General features: G+C 36.1%; 1 long non-coding RNA gene across 1 annotated transcript in view; it reads right to left on the minus strand.

Annotated features, from left to right (window-relative positions):
• Window positions 1-18,733, minus strand: part of LOC144232368 (uncharacterized) — a 107,110-nt gene that overhangs the window by 40,053 nt on the left and 48,324 nt on the right. The window contains exon 3 of the long non-coding RNA XR_013335374.1: window positions 16,488-16,592. This is a non-coding gene — a long non-coding RNA (uncharacterized LOC144232368). The remainder of the gene's footprint in view (window positions 1-16,487; window positions 16,593-18,733) is intronic.

Here is an 18,733-nt window from a genome sequence, read left to right on the forward strand (position 1 = left end):
CAATTCAGAAGTGAACATTTATTTCACGTATGCTCAAACACTGTAATAGGTTTGGTTATGAAACTTTTTTTTGCAAAACAACATTATGAAGTACGGTATTTGAATTTCATCATATAGGTTGCTATCACATCAAGATCTTTCAGCATCTCTTAAGACTATATCTAGGTCCATATAAGTTATCCTAATTCTTCTGCTTTTACATTTTCCAATTCTGGAATATTAAAATAATTGAAAAGAGCAGCATGTTGCTCAATTTGTTCAAATTGTTGTTTGGTCTTTATTAGCCAGAAAATAGCCTTTACAGAAATTAGTCTGGGGATTTTTTTGTGTGTGTATGTGAATCTTCTCCTTGGTACCTCTGTGAACATTGTTATTTCTTCAATTTTCTTATATTTTTTTCAAGTTGCTGCTTTCGTTGCATATTGCACTTGCAGTTTCTACATATAAAAATTATTTTCTTTAAACTTTAAGAGTTTTTTATTTCTTCAAAAGTGAAGTAGCCAAACTTAGATGTTTCTTCTAAGCTTTTGCTAATATTAATAGCAAGTAAACATTATTAATCCAAATTATCCAAATTTGATAGTTTTTTTTTTTTTCAAAATGTTCTACCTTTGGACAGATGCTAAAAATATTGCATATAATGTTTAAGCTGTTTCCAAAAATGTTAATAACATCGGCAATATTGAAGCAATCTCTCTCACTAACAGATTCAAACTATGTACTGTAAATTGCATAAAGAATTGTTCGGAATTTTTCACCACAATCATCTTTGTTATTATCAACTATGTTAGCACCATCACAGTTCTGCAGTTCGATAAGATTCTTTTCTTCTTTTTTTTTTTTTGAGTAGAATTGACATACAATGTTATATTAGTTTCAGGTGTACAACATTGTGATTCAACTTCTCTATGTTATGCTGTGCTCACCACAAGTGTAGCTGCCATCTGTAGCATACACCACTGTTACAGTATTATTGAGTATATTCTCTATGCTGTGCTCTTTATTCTGTGACTTACTCCTCCATAACTGGCAGCCTGCATCTCCCATTCCCTTTCACCCACCATGCCCATTCCCTGAACTCTCTCCCCTCACAGTTTGTTTTCTATATTTACAGGTCTGCTTCTGCTTTTTGTTTCTTTATGCATTTGTTTTTTAATTCTCCCTACCAGACAATCTTCACTTGTTTCATTATTTTTTTTACCTATCCTAAAATTTTGGTCATTCTTTCTTCAAATTTCAAGATCATTTCTACACATCCTACATATTTGCCATTAAGTTCTACAAATATTGTGTTGTTGTGCCATGAAAGGTATCAAGAAACATAGCTGAATATTGAATACATAACATTATTCTTTAAGGAATTCTAGTTTGACATGTACTAGTTTGACATTCATTTTTATTTGTGGAATATTATCGGTTGTTTGTTGTTTATGTGAACTTTTTTTTCTCAGTTCTAGTAATTACACCTTTACTTTTTGTGTGTAAAGGACATTTCATGGTATTTTACTGAGAATTTAAGTGTTTCCTGTCAAAAATACATTCATTGGCTGTGGTCTATCGTGAATATCGGTTGTGAAACATGTTAACAATTATTTTTAAAAAAGCAGTTTCTAAGTAGAGAATATAAAAGTCAGTTTCTACAAGCTTGTACTTGAAAGAATTTCAGAGTCAAACAAAATATTAAAAATTCTGTCATGTCTATGCAGTAAAAATTCCAATCATTAATATCAACTTGATTGTGTTTTTACTAGCAATATTTTCAGAAGGACATGGCAATGCCATTTCCAAGATCAGCATCCAGTCAAATGCCCTGGAGTATTCTTCCTCTGTTTGATAACTTCAAGACCATTCATTTCTCCATCTTCTAATTGGCAGGCCAGAGTTGCTTTTGTTTTTTCTGGGTTACGAAAATGATAAAAGATTGATCAACTTTTTAATTCTCATTATTTTAATTAATAATTAAGTCTTCATTTAATAAAGAATGTAACATTGAGAGAGGTTTTTATCTGACCTATTTAAGTTGTGAGTTGATGAGAATAATGTTCTTGTTAATTTGCATTGTTTTGATCAGTTAAATAAATCTCCATTAAGTAAGAACTTGTAATCTCTTGTTTGCAAATTCTATTAGGGTCACACTCAACAGAAGTCTGCTCACTTTAATTGTTCCCATATTTTTTATTTTTAACTTAAGCAGACCTTTGAAAATTCTGTATTTGTTTTTTTTCTTTTCTCATCTCTACTTTTGAATTCCTCACTTCTATCACAATTCTTTATTTTTCACTGGCCCTCATTCTCAAGGATCGAAAGGATTAAAAAATAAAATACAGTTGCATAAAGAGTATAAAATTTAAATGGACTTTAATAAAAAATGTAAATTTAAAATGCAGAAAATGGAAAAGTTTTCATGTGCTAACAGTTATTTTTCTTCTAAAATATACAAAAATATTAAAGTTAAAAGGTAAAATATAAACCAGTGGATATCAAATTATAAAGAAAAATTAAATGCTAAATTTTTAATTTAAGTTTTGAAAACTTAAATACCCTCATTAAACATTTGTATAAAAATAAAACTCTTTACATTTCTAGCTTTCAATGTCCATCTAGTTGCCAACGTTTAAGAATTGATATCACACATTAAGCATAAGACATCTAGACATAGATGCACACAAAAATGAGACAGCAATGTGAAATGTTTAATATTGCAAAATACTCATCAGCCATTATATGCGATAAATTGCAAATACTGAGCATATCTGTAGCAGGTCCAGAACTATAAAGTGCTTCATATGGAGAGAAGCAAGAAAACGGATGTTCAGCACTAGTGGGACATAAAACTTCATTACGCAGATACCTAATGCATTCATGCTATGAGAAGAAGGATTTGACAAGTTAATTAATTTGTCTTTTCTCTTATTTAAGTGTTTCTGCCATTCTAATCCTCCCTGGACTCTGAAGCATTCTCTTTTTCTCATGTTGGAGGTAGCATAACCCATACTACGTCACACACTGCTTTTTATTTCCAGGAGGTAGTTAAGAGATGTGGGAAAGCATTTCCCTGTAGCCTGTTGAGTGTTAGTCCACAAGCACGAAGGTTTAGTGACAGAAGAGCCTATGGTTTTTAAAATAATTTCTTATTTCTGTGTTGGGTATAGATGTGACTTGAGAGCCCTCTGAAGCACAGGGCCCAGAGCCTCTTTCTCCCAGACCTAAGTATCCCATATTACCTCTACTTCTTTCTTAGTCCACTGCCTCAGTGTATATCAAAAACCCCTGCCCCCACCACAGCCCAGTTTAAGACCCTGCCTAATTAATTTATTCTCAGCCACTCTGAATTTATTTAGAATTTCAACTAAAAAAGTTCAGACTCTTGCATGTTGTATTAAACTATTTGCGAGGAGAGCAGAAGTCTCTGTGTGAACGATGAGCAGTCAAGCATTTATTTGCACATGCTGCCTGAAACGTTGTGCTCTCCTCTCTTTCGCTATTTAACTCTGATTTAGATCACTGCTCATTTCTAACTTCCACAGAAAGGCCTTCTTGGCAGCCACAATCAGTCCAAATTTCCTCTGTATTTGTTCCCCTAGCATCTTGGTCTATTTAACAGGTGATGATTTTACATTAACTTCTGCAATTTGACGAGTGTTTGTCTCCCTCAATAGAGAGGAACTAACATGAGGATCGTGTCAGAGTGTGTTTTGGTTCACCATTATATCCCCAGAGCTTAGGCTGTGTTTTGCACAAAGAAGACACTCAAGATTTAATTAATTGCGAGCCATTCAACTGCATCTCACACTCTGTTTGCTTCCTTGCTTTTAGACCTCGGTCAATCATGTGGCTAAAGAAAATCTATTTGTCTTTTAGATCTCAGCTTAATAGTGCCTTACTGGGAAAACTTCCCTAGACTTCTCTCATTCAAATCCCCTTATTTATTTATTTATTTTTTGTTTGAAAAACCAGAAAACTTCATTTGGCCTCCTAATATGATTTCATATCATGTGTTTATACCTGAGCACTGTGCTCCACTGAATTCTTTCCCAAACTGTGGAAAATAGTATACTGGAAAGACTGGCTTCGTGGAGGGCATGTGCATTATTACAGCAATCTTAGAATTATTTTCACTGGCCTAGCAAAATCTTAAGTGTGGCCAGAAAGCATGGCCAATTTTAGCAATAGGTGCATTTTCTCAGAATCAATTATTTTGAACACTGACTGACACGGAATTAGAAAGCACATTTTCTAATATGAGCACATTATTTTGAGGTAGTTCAGGATTTATCCTTAGCATTCAGTTTTACCTGGACACTAAGCAGCCTGGGAAACACAAACAAATATTTCCAGAAAGTTTCTTGACTCCTTTTTTGTAAGTTTTAACTCCATTACCATGAAATCATTTGTTTATTATAGAATTACTTTCATCCTGGTTCTGCTGAGAACTTGAAAAACTAGAAGAACCAACAAATGACGATAAAGTGTCTCTCTACATTTTCCCATTACTCTCAATATCTGGTGAACATGGACCCAACCTTAATTTCACTTCCTGTCTCTTCAGCTTTCCCACCCACATTTGCAGGATATCTGGTCTCTGCCTCTTTGCACAATTTTCCTTGTATTTTAAAAGAAAAGACAGCAAAATTGGACTATAACAGACATTGACATCACAACCCACAAAATAACTGCTGTTATTGTTGAATCAGCAGTGAAAGTTTTTCAGTAGATAATTTTTTTCTCTCATTTGAGTCTTCATCTATTTTAAGCAATAGTATAATTAATCGGAAATAGCGAGTCAAGCTGGAGACAGTCAAACAGGGCACCTCATTCTCATGAGTTACTGAGTGTCCATGTAGCCTGGGGGCTCTGGCTGGCTCAGTCTCAAACAACTGAACTTTCTACCCATAAGCAAAGTGTCCCATAAGCAAAGAAAGATTTTATTAAACTCAGTTGGGGGGAATGTGAAAAAGCATCAAACTAATTATACTCACACTCAAATGATCAAGCACTAGTTCTTTGGCTCAATCAATCAGAAGCTTTACTAAGTGAGACTCAGGAGCAGATAATAAAATTTTAATGTGTTAAGAAATAAATTAGCAAAAATATGACCTGGAATAGGACATTTAACCATGCCAGAAAGCCTGGCCTCCATTTGGAATCAGTGAGATTATCCTGGCAAAAAAAGTGTACCATCAAGTTCTGAGAAAGTGAGCACTGGACACCCTGACTCTGTGGACTTAGAAACCAAAGGGGAAGATACACAATTTTTTTCTACTCCTATTAAGACAATGCTAAAATGTGTTTTGAGGTCGTTACTTCACACACACACACACAAATCTGTTTTTAATCAAGGCAATACGTTATAAGTAGGGAGCTTAATTCATCTGTTTTTATCAGGTAATAAAATGGACATAGAGATCCTAATAAATGTCTGTTATCTTGCTTATAGCTGTAAAAGACATACCTCAGTAGTTTTATCTGCTGTAAAACAGCAGATGTTTCTGCTGAGATTCTGCGTAAATTCTCTTTGGAGCAAACAAAGCACTTCTCTTTGTGGTTGACAGGACACAAACAAGGAGGCCTAATGAAATCTCGTCCAATCCCCAGGGATTCTGAACAGCACGGCCACATTGCTGCTACTCAGCCTCAATGGGCAAGTGAAACATTATTAAATTTTTTCAATCATTTTCCAGTGCAGAAATGTTTGAACCTTTTCCCTTTACAAAGCGTCATGGAAGTAGGCTTTTCTTTCTCCTCCCCCAGCTCCCACCTTTGGATTATTTGTTTTTTGGTTATTTTTTAACCATAGGTAAATTTTTTTTAATGACTGAACTTGCTAAGTGCTGCTCCTGACACAACATGAATAAATTGAAATCTTTCCCTTCAAAATAATAAAATAAACCTTGGTGGTGTTCTAGAGGTAGAGATGGCTAAAAAGTCACTTGGGGCAAATACTGCAAATCTTTCTGCAGAATATTCAGTTTGTGTCGATTTTGTGGGATTACGATTTTAGTAAATGCTTTGCCTGCATTGGATGATAGTAACTCTGTGGCTTTTGTTAGCTATTTTATTTCTTGGCTGAAATTAGTCTGAAATAAAGGAAAGTCTGTGTTTATTTTGTACCGATTTCATTGGTAAGTTTATAGTACATTTTCTCATTGGTGAAGACAGGAAAGTGATTTCTACAGGAATGTATTAACTATCCATGTTTCCAAAGGTAAAGTTGGAAACAAAACTTCACCTCCTTATCATATTGCATAAGTCTTATTTTTATTTCTACCTTCATTATTTAACTGGACTGTTATACAAAATGGGACTATGTAAGATTATCTCATAACATTTCTATGCCCCTAAAATTTTCCATGACCCATATTTTGGATTCTACCTTCAAGACTTTTAAATAGTGAATAATTTTATCTTTATCCAGGATCCATCTTTCCATTACTGTTCCTGTTCTCTGTGTCCCAGTTCACAGGTTTTTTTAGCATAAGGCAGTCACAAGAAGAAAACATGTTTCAGAGGTTCTGAAAGCAAGAGAGATCTGGAAACCCCAAATTCCTCCCTAGTCTTGAGCCTAGCTACTAGTCTAATAGTGTTAATTTATTATTGGATATTATAATTTCCTGCCAAGATAGAGGAGAGGCCCAAACAGCTTCCATAAATGACATTTCAAAGCAAAACCTTAGACTGTCATCAGCAAAGCGAAACCACCAAGGCTGCCATTTTCACCAAAAAATGATGCCCTTCACTCTAATACCACAAGAGTTATTTCTCAAGAGTCATACTAAAATCACCTAGATCTTGACCTCTTACACCCACATTTCCTAGAAATGATTAAACCATCATTTCCTAGCTATCTAGAGCACAGCTTCCCCTCTGCTTCACCACCACAACTGCACAATTACTGGGGAAGTAGTGTGGGGGATGCCTTGAGGGAAGAAGCGGCAACAGGTGACACCTGTCCTACCTCCTTTTCCCAGCCACCCTTGGGCAGGTGGGGCTATGTCTGAAAATTTTCCAGAGACTTCTTTCCACCAGCCTGGTTGCCACATAGAGACTGAGGGATGACTGGTTTCTGTGTCAGCTTTGTTACACTATAGTACCCAGTTATTTAATCAAACACTAATCTAGGTGTTGCTGTGAAAGTATTTTTGTGGATGTGGTTAATATCTACAATCAGTTGACTTTAAGTAGAGGTGATTACACTCAATAATGTGAATGGGCGTCATCAATCAAGTGAAGGCCTTAACAGCAAAAACTGAGGTTTCCTGGAAAACAAGGAAATTTGCCTCAAGACTGGAAACATCAACTCCTGCCTGAGTTTCCAACCTCTGGACCTGCTTGCCCCACAGATTTCACACTTGTCAAGCCCCACAGTCTCAGAAGCCAGTGTCTTGAAAGAAATGTCTTTGTATATATATACATATGTATGCTTCTGTGTATATGCACATATGTATATGTATATATGTATATGTAATATATATAATACATAATTGGTCCTGTTTCTCTGAAGAACCCTGACTGATAACAGAGCCTTATTCCATCCCTACTCCCACCTAATGAAGTTTTATTTTGTGAATTAAGAGGAGTCATGAATAGATAAGCTTGTTCATGTTGGACAAATACAGTTCTAAGAACCACCTTTAAACTTGGGAGGTTTCCTGGAGAAAACGAGACCATAGCTGTCTCCCATGTTTGGCTATATATACATGGGGACCACTCTACTTAGATGCCTTTTCTATACTTTTCCCTCCTTATTTTAAATATGTAGTTTTATTTGCATGACAGGCAAGGTCTCACAATTCTGCCTCCATTTTTTCACAAATAAATTTTTTGGAAGAAATAAGATTTCTTGTTATATGAATCCATAATCTTTGACAATATTGCATACATTTAGGCATTTCATTTCAGCAGTGTTTAGGTTTGGACGTACTGGTATAATTATACTTAATTAGATCATTCAAGGTAATTGAAAGTCAGTAATTCTTTTAAGATGAAGAAAACATTTCCTAGAAAACTTTGCACAAAGTTTAAAAACAAATTGAAGTGTGAAAAATGGAAAATGCTAAGCAACAAGGTTCTTTAAATAATACTACCTTAAAACAACTGAACAAGGGGGCTCTTTAGGCACAAATCTTGTTTCTTGAGGAATCCTTTTAGAATCCCAAATACTGAGAGAGATCTATAATTTGTTTTAATTATCCTTTCATGTAGAAAAAGTTTCATCACGTCAACTAATTTTTCATTATAAATTGTTCAGAAGTTTCTAAAACATGGAGTTATACTGATCAAGCTCTCTTCATTCATTCTATGATACTGAAGTTAGTGATTCTTAGATAAGAGGCACCTGGGAAGCTCAGTCAGTTGGGCATCCAACTTCTGCTCAACCCATGATCTCATGGTTCATCATCTTGAGCTCCACATCAGGCTCACTGCTGTCAGCCTGTCGCTGCAGAGCCTGCTTCAGATCCTCTGTTCCCCTTTCTCTGCCCCTCCCCCACTTATGCTCTCTCTTTCAAAAAAAAATATTAAATTTCTTTTTAAAAAATAATTCTTAATTGAGCAATCTCACTTACTCCCCTGTTCTGTATTAGATGATAAACATTCTAAATTTGTGACAATTTATATAAAGAAATGGGAAAAATACTAGATTATGACAAAATATGGAATAAAATTATAAATTTTTTTAATGCTTATTTATTGAGAGACAGAGACACACAGGATCCAAAGCAGGCTATAGGCAGCTTAACTGACTGAGCCACCCAGGCCCTCCCATTTTAAAAAAATTTTTTAAAGGAGTATGGTAAACCCCTTTTTTCAAATGATTTTATTTATTTATTTTTGAGAGAGAGAAAGACAGAGTACAAGCAGGGGAGGGGCAGAGAGAAAGGGAGACACAGGATCTGAAGCAGGTTCCAGGCTCTGAGCTGTCAGCACAGAGCCTGATGTGGGACTTGAGCTCAGGAACTGTGAGATCATGACCTGAGCCAAAATTCGTTTCCTAACCAACTGAGCCACCCACGCATTCCTTAAAATACTAATTCAGTTAAAATCTACCTCACAAAATTTTAAATATAAACTTCTGACTAAGCTTAGTGTTATCTAGAATAACTACATTAAGTATCCTTCTTTTGAAAACAGAATGTGAAACAAAGGCAGTAATGGCACTGGACTAGAAGACTGATACTTACAACCATTTTCACTTTGGAGATGTGTTCTAAGCCTGCCACTTATTTTCATTAACATTTATTCTGCTTTGTTCTCAGAATCCTAGTAAAAAAAAGAGGATATACCTAATTTTCAAGTAGGTATTGGCTTAAAATTGAGTCTAAAATATAATATTATTTCTGATATGGGAAACAGTATGGTTTCTGATGATGGTTAAGTCAACCAGATCTGTTTATAAATCCTACCCCACCCCTTTCCAGCTGTGTGACTGGGAAATTAACCAACTCTAGGCTTCAGTGTCTTCATACATAAAATGGGGAGAGTAAGCTTACTCACTAAGTCATTCTAATAATAAAGTTTTATACATATATATTTTAAAATAACTGTATACACACACATGCTCAATGAATGGTAGTCTATTTTAGAAATTGTCTTTACTCAAAATCATTAATGTTCTATTCTAAAAATGCATCTTCTTGTTCAATATATTTAAAAACTAGCATTTAAAAAGTCTGTGTTAATGCTCACTGTGAAACATAAAACATAAAAGAGTAAGAGTTTTTGGTTATAAGCAACAGAAATGGACTAATGTAGAAAATGAATTTCTGGGTATGACATAGCCCCAGAAGCCTTGGAAAAGATCAAGAGTCAGACACTTCAGGGGGTGTAAATAGCAGAAAATAATGACCCCCCCTCCCTTCAGGATTTTGCTGCTACAATGATTCCATTCCAACTGTTTCAGTCATTTTGTCACTCAAGATGCAAATTCCAACAGATAACATCTAAATGGTCTAGATCAGTGGAGAAAAAATAGATCTCTACCTATAGCCTCACCTACGCTTTGCCATTCAAAGCAAACTCCAAAGGCTATTATAGAGAAAGGAGAAACCAATGTCAATGAGAAAACATATCTCCTACCTGTACAGAAGTATTGCCTTTTATTGTCCTTCATAAATCATATGCCCTGATAATTCACCATAATCACATATATTGGATAAATTATAAGGGTAAGGAACTATGTTATTTCTTTAATGCCCCGAACACATACACAAACACACACACAAACACACACACACACACACACACACACACTAACAACAGTGATCCTAGGATTCTGAGTAACCTTGCAATATTCCCAAATAAGCTGACATCACCTGGAAGTGGTAATGACAAACTTCCATTTCCACTTGTACATTAGGAGTGCATTAGGAAAATCTCCTCTCCTTCCTCACTCCCTTTTCCCACCTTTACTGGTCTTTGCCACGTTGGTTTGTGAAAGTGGCAGGAATGGTGGCATTTTCTCCCAGTACCAAGATAGTTGCATGATGGGCTTTCGAGGTAAGGAATAATGAATCAGAGGCACCCTGAACCTCCAAAAGCACCCAAGCTCATGTTTTTTACACTGGAAGTGTACTGGTGATGCTAATCTACTTATACTTCCAACGGATGATAAAAGTGATGGAATATAAACACTATCCAATTTAGACCCTTTTTAACTTCTCAATTACAGTGAAGTGGAAACTTTTCTAATAATAACAGATGATAAGATGGAATTCTTTCTTTTTCAAAAAAGAAAAAACATCAGTAGGCTACTACAAGGAATTATAGCAATGTGTACTTACCAAGTGGTCATGTACTTCAGGCTAATTTAAGTTATGTATAATTCTAACAAAACTGGTTAACATCTTCTAAAATTTGAAGCAGATTAAAAGCAGTATATTAGGAGGTCAGGTGAGATTATTATTTTTTTAATTATCAAAAGTACACCAATGGGGCGCCTGGGTGGCTCAGTCAGTTAAGCATCCAGTTTTAGCTCAGGTCTGATCTCACCATTTATGAGTTTGAGCCCCATGACAGGGTCTGTGCTGACAGCTCAGAGCCTGGAGCCCAATTCAGATTCTGTGTCTCCCTCCCTCTCTGCCCCTTCCCCATTTGCATTCTCTCTCTCTCTCTCTCTGTCTCTCTCTCAAAAATAATTATTTTAAAAAATTTTTTGAAAGTACACCAAAAACAGCACAAAAGTGACAGAGAACAAAAACTGCTATAAAAATACACAGAAACCGGGGCACCTGGGTGGCTCAGTAGGTTAAGCATCTGACTTGAGCTCAGGTCATGATCTCATGGTTCGTGGGTTCAAGCCCTGTGTTCGGCTCTGTGCTGACAGCTAGCTCAGAGCCTGGAGCCTGCTTCAGATTCTGTGTGTGTCTCTCTCTCTTGGACCCTCCCCTGCTCACGCTGTCTCTCTCTCTTTCTCAGGAATAGATAAAACATTTTTAAAAATACACAGAAACATCAGAACATATACCTAACACACTTCAAAGTGTCCTCCTGAACTATATTACATTACAGTATAATAATTGCCATTTATAATAACAACCCTAAGTCCTTAATAATTCTATTTAAGGGAGAAAAGGATGTGAAACATCTTAGAAAGATGTTCAAGAAAGAAATTCTTTAAAAAGACTGGATATGAAGAGAATCAACTTTGGGAATTTTAAAAATATATACTGTTTAGCCAAGATTCTGCATAATGATGATAACAATAGCAGCCAACAATAAGTGAGGATGTATCATGTGGCAGACATTGTGGTAAGTGCTTTAGTTGTATAATTTTGTTTAGTCCACACACCAACCTTAAGGTAGTTACTATTAATATTCCTATTTTACAGATAGGAAAATTAACAGTTATGTACTTATACAAGGTCATTTTATTAGTAAGGATAGGTGAGATTATAATAAAACAACCCCAAAATCTCAGTGGTTTAAGACAACAGTTTTATTTTTAATTCATGCTGTCTATTGTGCCATGGCTGGGACTCTGCTCTTTGTAGAAAAATGGAGCATCTACTGTCTGATTAGAAGCTGGCTGCCATGCAGTGGGAAGAGAAAGATGGTGACTTACGCCCTTCCTCCTTCCTAGAGGTCATGGGCCATGACCTACCTCAAGGAGGAGAAGAAGTACAAACCTATCGTGTGCCAAAAGGAGGAGACCAGAGTACTGGTAAACAGCCCTAACGACTGTTAGCCATACTCACATAACATAACTAGGAAGTGAAGGAGGAGAATTCAAACTCAGGCATCCTAAAAACAATAAGCCGAGAGTAAAGAGTAAAGAGGTCTGTAAGTTGTATGAACCAACCAAAGAGAGTGATTAGGGGAACACATCCTTTAGAGAGTTTTGTGCTTCCCTTGCAAAAGTGTTCTTTAACAGATCTTGCTGAAATGTTGCCACATTGGGAAAATTCCATAGTTTCAAGGCAAACCTGCCTTTTTACAAGTCATGGGATTAACAGATATACTTAATACCAATGGGAACAATGCAGAATAGTCATTTTTATTTACTTTTCAGGGGTCAAATGACCCTGTTGCATTATCTACGGAATAACACAAATAGAATTCCTTTAAGAACATAATTATGGGATGCCAGAGTGGCTCAGTCAGTTGAGTGTCTGATTCTTGATTTTTGGCTCAAGTCACGATCCCAGGATCATGGGAATGAGCCTCGCATCCAGCTTCATGCTGAGCATGGAGCCTACTTGAGACTCTCTGTCCTTTCCCTGCTCACACACGTACATATGCACACACTCTCAAAAAAAAAAAAAAAAGAAAGAAAGAAAAAGGAAAAGAAAACAGAATTGTATGCTCAACAACAATAACCACTGACGTCACTGGCACCATGTCTATGCTCTTTAATCTAACCAAGCCTCCATTATCAAGTAATTTACACTTGGAAGGAAACAAATGAGGTCTGATTCCTACTTTGTTCTTTTGATAGTTTGCATTGGGCTTTACTGCTTTATACTGCAAAATAGTTTTTCTGCATATTTTCCTTGGTAGCCTATATTGGGAAAAGTTGAATGTGTTCAACTTTATACTTACAGATTTGTAAAAGCATGTTGGATGTTTACATATTTCCTGCATGACTTCAGTGTAGGAAATTATCGCTTACAAAATTCTTTCAGAGGAAAAGAAGGAATAGCAAGGGGATTAGGTACATAGATATCTATGTTTTCTACAGGACAACGTAAGCAACACAACACGGTACCAGCAATTAAATCACCTGGAGTAAATTTAAATAACTATCTCAGCTTTTATATTGGCCTTAGGATTTTTCAGAATAAGATGCATGTGGTTTTACTTTCCATATAAAATAAATCTATGCTTTATAAAGTTTGATATAAATTTTTTGCAACCTTAGGAAAGGGAGACACATTCCACATTTTGTGGCTCAGCTCACATAGTCTGTGATCCATCTAAACAAAATTTCTCAGTCTCTAACTAGAGTCAAAAAATTTAAGTTCTGGTCTTAATTCTGATTATGACTGAAGTAAATGCTTAGGGGGGACCACCTATTTTTGTATCTTGTTTTCTTAGTCTTTACAACGGCAACAGACATATACCGGTGCCCCCGAAACAAAGATTTATTGATTTATGATACTAATAACAAATGTAATATAAGTACTAATTGTTGTTTTAAATATGAATCATGTATTTAAGAACTATGAAAGAAATGTCACAGTATATAAAAATTAAGCTGGAATTTATTACAGCTAAAAATCGGCCTCCTAAGTTATAAAAAGGTCTGAGGAAAACTCTTCTCTTAGCAAAGGATGCATCACGTACTTTGAGGTTAATTGACAGGAGATGGGAAAATGTTAAAGAGAGACCTTATTTAAGAAACAAAACACAAATAGAGAAAGAGAAAGAAAGATAAATGTCTTTTGGACCAATCACTTAACCGGTAGGATAACATTTTGACCTTAGAATCAATCAGGGCTTATCTATAGTATGGAACATGTTCCTTCCATTCCAACTGTACTCATTGGGGAACTGAACGTTTGTGAATGTTACGTGTTAATATTTGTCAGAAGCTCAGCTCTGGAAGGCCTGCAGCAGACGTTAAACAGCTAAACGAAATCACCACCAACATTCTGACAATCACCCCTTTCTCCCACTAAGGTTTTACATTTCCCAGGACAAACTCTAATAATTCATAACACAGGGGACAAGAATACTGACTAAAATTCTAAGTCCCTAAGTTAAGAATTAAAATAGAAAGGTAAAAGGAAAGTTAGAAATAATGGTGGCCCCCAAACTTGAGAGTACAAAAGCAAGAAGGTGAATGACATATGGCTGCATGCAGGTATGACAGAAATCATTTTGACAGCCGAGCTGTGGGTCCTGTGTGCATGCTACACAGTACAGGAAAAATAAGTAAAACCTGGTGTCTGCCTTCAATCAAGCTGGAAGGTACGAAATATAAAAGCTCATAGTACAAGGCAGAGTATAAAAGTGTAACGTGTGGTTCAGTCCAAGCATAGAGCTCTGGACTTAGTTTCAAATTTCTAATGTGTTCTATACAAAGAATGAATATTGCATTCTGGTAAGTGTTTGTGCTTGGGACTTAGACAAATATATCAACCAGACAAATCTGGTTCAACCAGAGAAAGACAAGTGGTAAGAAATACATATTAAAAAATGTATTGCAAAGAACTGGCTTGTGTGATTATGGGGGGTGACTAGGCAAGTCTGCAGTCCACTGGGCAGCCCACCAGGGAGGGCAGACTAGAACTCTCAGGCTGCTGAAGGTGCAGTCCACAGGCAGAATTTCTTCTTTAGGGAAGCTTAGCTCTGCTCTTCTGGCCTTACAACTGAGTTAGGCCCATGTAGATTATCTAGGATAATCTTCCTTACTTAAAGTCATCTGATTTTGGACTTTAATCACATCTACAAAATACCTTCACAGCAATACCTAGACTAGCGTTTCATTGACTGTTATAGTGGGGGCTGTAGTCTAGCCAAGTTGACACATTAAATTGACCCATATCAAACTAGATTAAATGCCCAACACTATCGCTTCCTAGCTCTATGGTCTTAAGAAAGTTTCTAAATTTCTTTAAATCCCAATTTATCATTTGTAAAGATGTAAGAGTAACTGCTCATAGAATTCTTGTGATGATTAAATAGGTCCATGTAAAGTGGGCCTAGTAATGTGCCCAGCATATGGTAAATACTCAGTAAATATTACTCAGTGTCATTATCATCTGCACTATCTGGGCAATATTGAGAAAGTCAACCCTTTTCTCTAAGCTTCAGTTTCCTTATCTGTAAAATCAGAATATTAATACCTGTAATTCACAGGAGTGATATGAATATTAAATGAACATACAGAGAGGTGATATTTTTAATTGTGGGCAAGGTGTATTGTCTACTTAGTTCGCAGGCACTTTTACACATTTTCCAAAACCCATTTTAAAAAACACATTTTCTAAAAATGTAATCAACAATTATAACCACAGAATTTAAAAAATTTCTTAAACATGTATTCATTTTTGAGAGATAGAGACAGAGTGTGAGTGGGAGCAGAGCAAAACAAGAGGGAGACACAGGATCCAAAGCAGGCTCCAGGCTCTGAGCTTTCAGCACGGAGCTCAATGGAGGGCCCAAACCACAAACCATATAACCACAGAATTTTTAAAGTGAGTCCAGTTCAGGGGCCCTGGGTGGCTAAGTCAGTTAAGGACCTTGATTTTGGCTCAGGTCATGATCTCATGGTTCGTGATTTCCAGTTCTACATTTGTCATCAGGCCCTATGCTGACAGCAGGGAGCCTGCTTGGGATTCCCTCTTCCTCCCTCTCTCTCTTCTCTGCCCTTCCCCATTTACATGCACATGCACTCTCTCTCAAAATAAACAAATAAATTAAAATAAATAAATAAATAGAGTCCAGTTCATAACGGTTTCTTACATATCTTAATACATTTTCAGGTTATAAGTGGAAATTCACCAGATTCCCATAGGTACAGTCAAATACACACACACACATACACACACACACACACACACACACAAACTATAAATTATTTTTTAATTATTTTTTAGTGAAAGCTATTATCAAAACAGGACGTGTCAGGAAAAATATTTTAGGATATTAAACTAACATTAGTTTAATTACAGCACTATTTTAAAAGTAATTTTAGAGAAGTTATGGTTTAGCTGTCTTAGCCTAGGATAAGTGTACATAAGGTATAATTGTAGCTCCACCCACTACTCTCTACTGAATAAAATCAGGTAAGTCCCTCAGCTTCCCTCCACTTGGATCTCCTCATCTTCAAGATGACAGCAGTGACAGTACCTCACAGAATGTTGTGAGCCTTAAGAAGCTGATACCTATAAAATGCTGGGAACTTCCTGTGTATATAGGCATCAGCTTTCTGAAAATATCATTCCATGTCTCCTGGAATGTCAGTGGGATGGCTTCCTGTGTGAAATATTACACTGGTCCTGCAGATTAAAGGCAAATGCTGTTAGACACTTACAATTATCTCTTACCAGTGCAAATTCATTTGTTCCTCTATGAAGAATACTTTGGCAGTAGCTATCTCATCTGTATACATCTTCTTTTTCTTGAGACTTTATCCCACAGATACACTTACGCTGCAGTAAAAGATAGAAAACAAGTGACCATCAATAGGAGGCTGTGTTCTCTTTCATTGTGATATTCAATACAGCTGTAAAAAGGAATAAGGAAGCTTTCTATACACAGATACACAAATATATCTAAGATGTATCAGATGAAAAAAGCAAACCACAAAACTGTATATAATGGTGGGAATGGTAGCCAAGATTGTACATTCATGTCTAACCACATTTACATAAAGAAACTCAAGAAGGATACAAAAGAAACCAATAAAGTGGGCAACTTTTAGTGGTAGACACTGGACGGGACCAAGGTGAGTAGGGAATAGGGAATGGAACAAAACATTTCACTGTATGCCTTTTTATATTTTTATTTTTGAACCATGTGAATGCATTTCCTATTTCAAAATACATCTTAATAGAAGTCAATGGTACCTGTTGATTCAGTTAGGCATCCCCAAAATGCTATGTCACAGACAACACCAAGACTTAATGAGTATTTATGTTTGAAGATCTAAAGGTTAGCTAAGACTCAGCTGATCCAAGCTGGACTCCATCAAGAGGCTCTGCTTCTCAGATCTGTCAGTCTGCTCCCCATGTCTCTCATTCTCCTTGAACCAGCAGAACGAGAAGCACAAGATAACTAGTGGAGGCATACAAGGCCTCTTAAGTCTTAGGCTGAAAAATGACACAACTGCTGCCCATATCTCATTAACCAAAGCAAGTTAAGGATTGAGGAAGTACACTCTGCCCAAAATGAAGCCATGACAGGAGTGCAGATGCAGAGAGGGGCCAGTGACTCAATCTGTCCCACATGTTGGTAACTACAGACATCCTGAATATTCTAAAATGAGAAATGTGAATCACAAGGCTAAGGAGTAGCAAAGAGCAGACATAACTTTTCCGAAGCTTGAACACTATGAGTGTCATGTCTCGTCTTCACGATTATGTCATCACTGTCTGTCTGGATCATGAATGGAATGGAATGGGATGGAATGGAATGGAATGGAATGGAATGGAATGGAATGGAATGGAATGGAATGGAAAGCAAACTTATAAACTCACAGAACCAGAAAAGACTTTGGACCATACTTTAGCCCAACACATTTTACAGATTAGGCAACTGAGGCCGGGATAAATAAAGTACAGTTAGGATACACAAGAAAGTATAAGTTGAGCAACAGGAAGCACTACAAAAGATCTGTAAGCCCTAAAGTATAATTAACTATTTATTTGGGGTAAAGAACAGTCATAAAAATCTTAACTGGTATATCAAAGAATTTGTTAAATGCAGGATCTACTAGACTGATTAAAGTTCCATAGAGTCCAGGTGATGGGGTGAGCCAGGAAATAAAGATGGAAAACTGCAGTGACATTAACTACAAACAGCATCCACAATCATAAATCAGAACAGATTTCATTCGTACAAAGGAATTATGATTTAGAGATAGACGTCAATCATGCATATTAAATTTTTAATTTGAAATTTTATTAGATTTTTTAATTTAAAAGATTTCAAGAGTATAAAAAAGGTAAATCCCTGTCCTTTACCAGACACCCAATCCAACCTTCACCCAGAGCAAAATACTGTTAGTAGTTTATGTAGTTTTCCATAAATGTACTATGCACTATTGGTTTACAAAAATAAAAATACAGGGTGTTTGCATCTTAAGTATGCATTTCTGAAGACCTATCATAATTCAATACTAATTTTCTCAAAGGACTGTTAAAGTATAATGAGTATTATTTTTTAACCAGTTCAAGTGTCACTGGCATTAAAAACAATTTATAATTCACTAGTCCTACTAGCTTCAAAAGCTATGCAATTCTTAATTAATTTCTTTTTAATTTGGGGAAGCTCACAATATTCCAGTTATATGGAAATGCAAAGGACATGGAATAGCCAAGAGTTTAGGAAAACAAAGTTGGCAGAGTCACACTACCTAATACTGTATACCTACAGTCATTAAGACAATAGGGTCCACTGTGGCATGGGCATAACAATAGGTGAATAGTTTAATGGAACAGAATACACATATTCTTGACCGTCTCCTCACAGTAATAATTGTGATTGAGTAGCCAATTCACTAAAATGACTAAATCTTTTCCATATTTATCCATGTCAGCCTGCTCCTCATTTTGTCCAGCTGATGATCTGG

This window comes from Crocuta crocuta, unplaced genomic scaffold (assembly GCF_008692635.1).
Source record: "Crocuta crocuta isolate KB4526 unplaced genomic scaffold, BGI_CrCroc_1.0 scaffold645, whole genome shotgun sequence".
Classification (NCBI taxonomy): domain Eukaryota; kingdom Metazoa; phylum Chordata; class Mammalia; order Carnivora; family Hyaenidae; genus Crocuta; species Crocuta crocuta.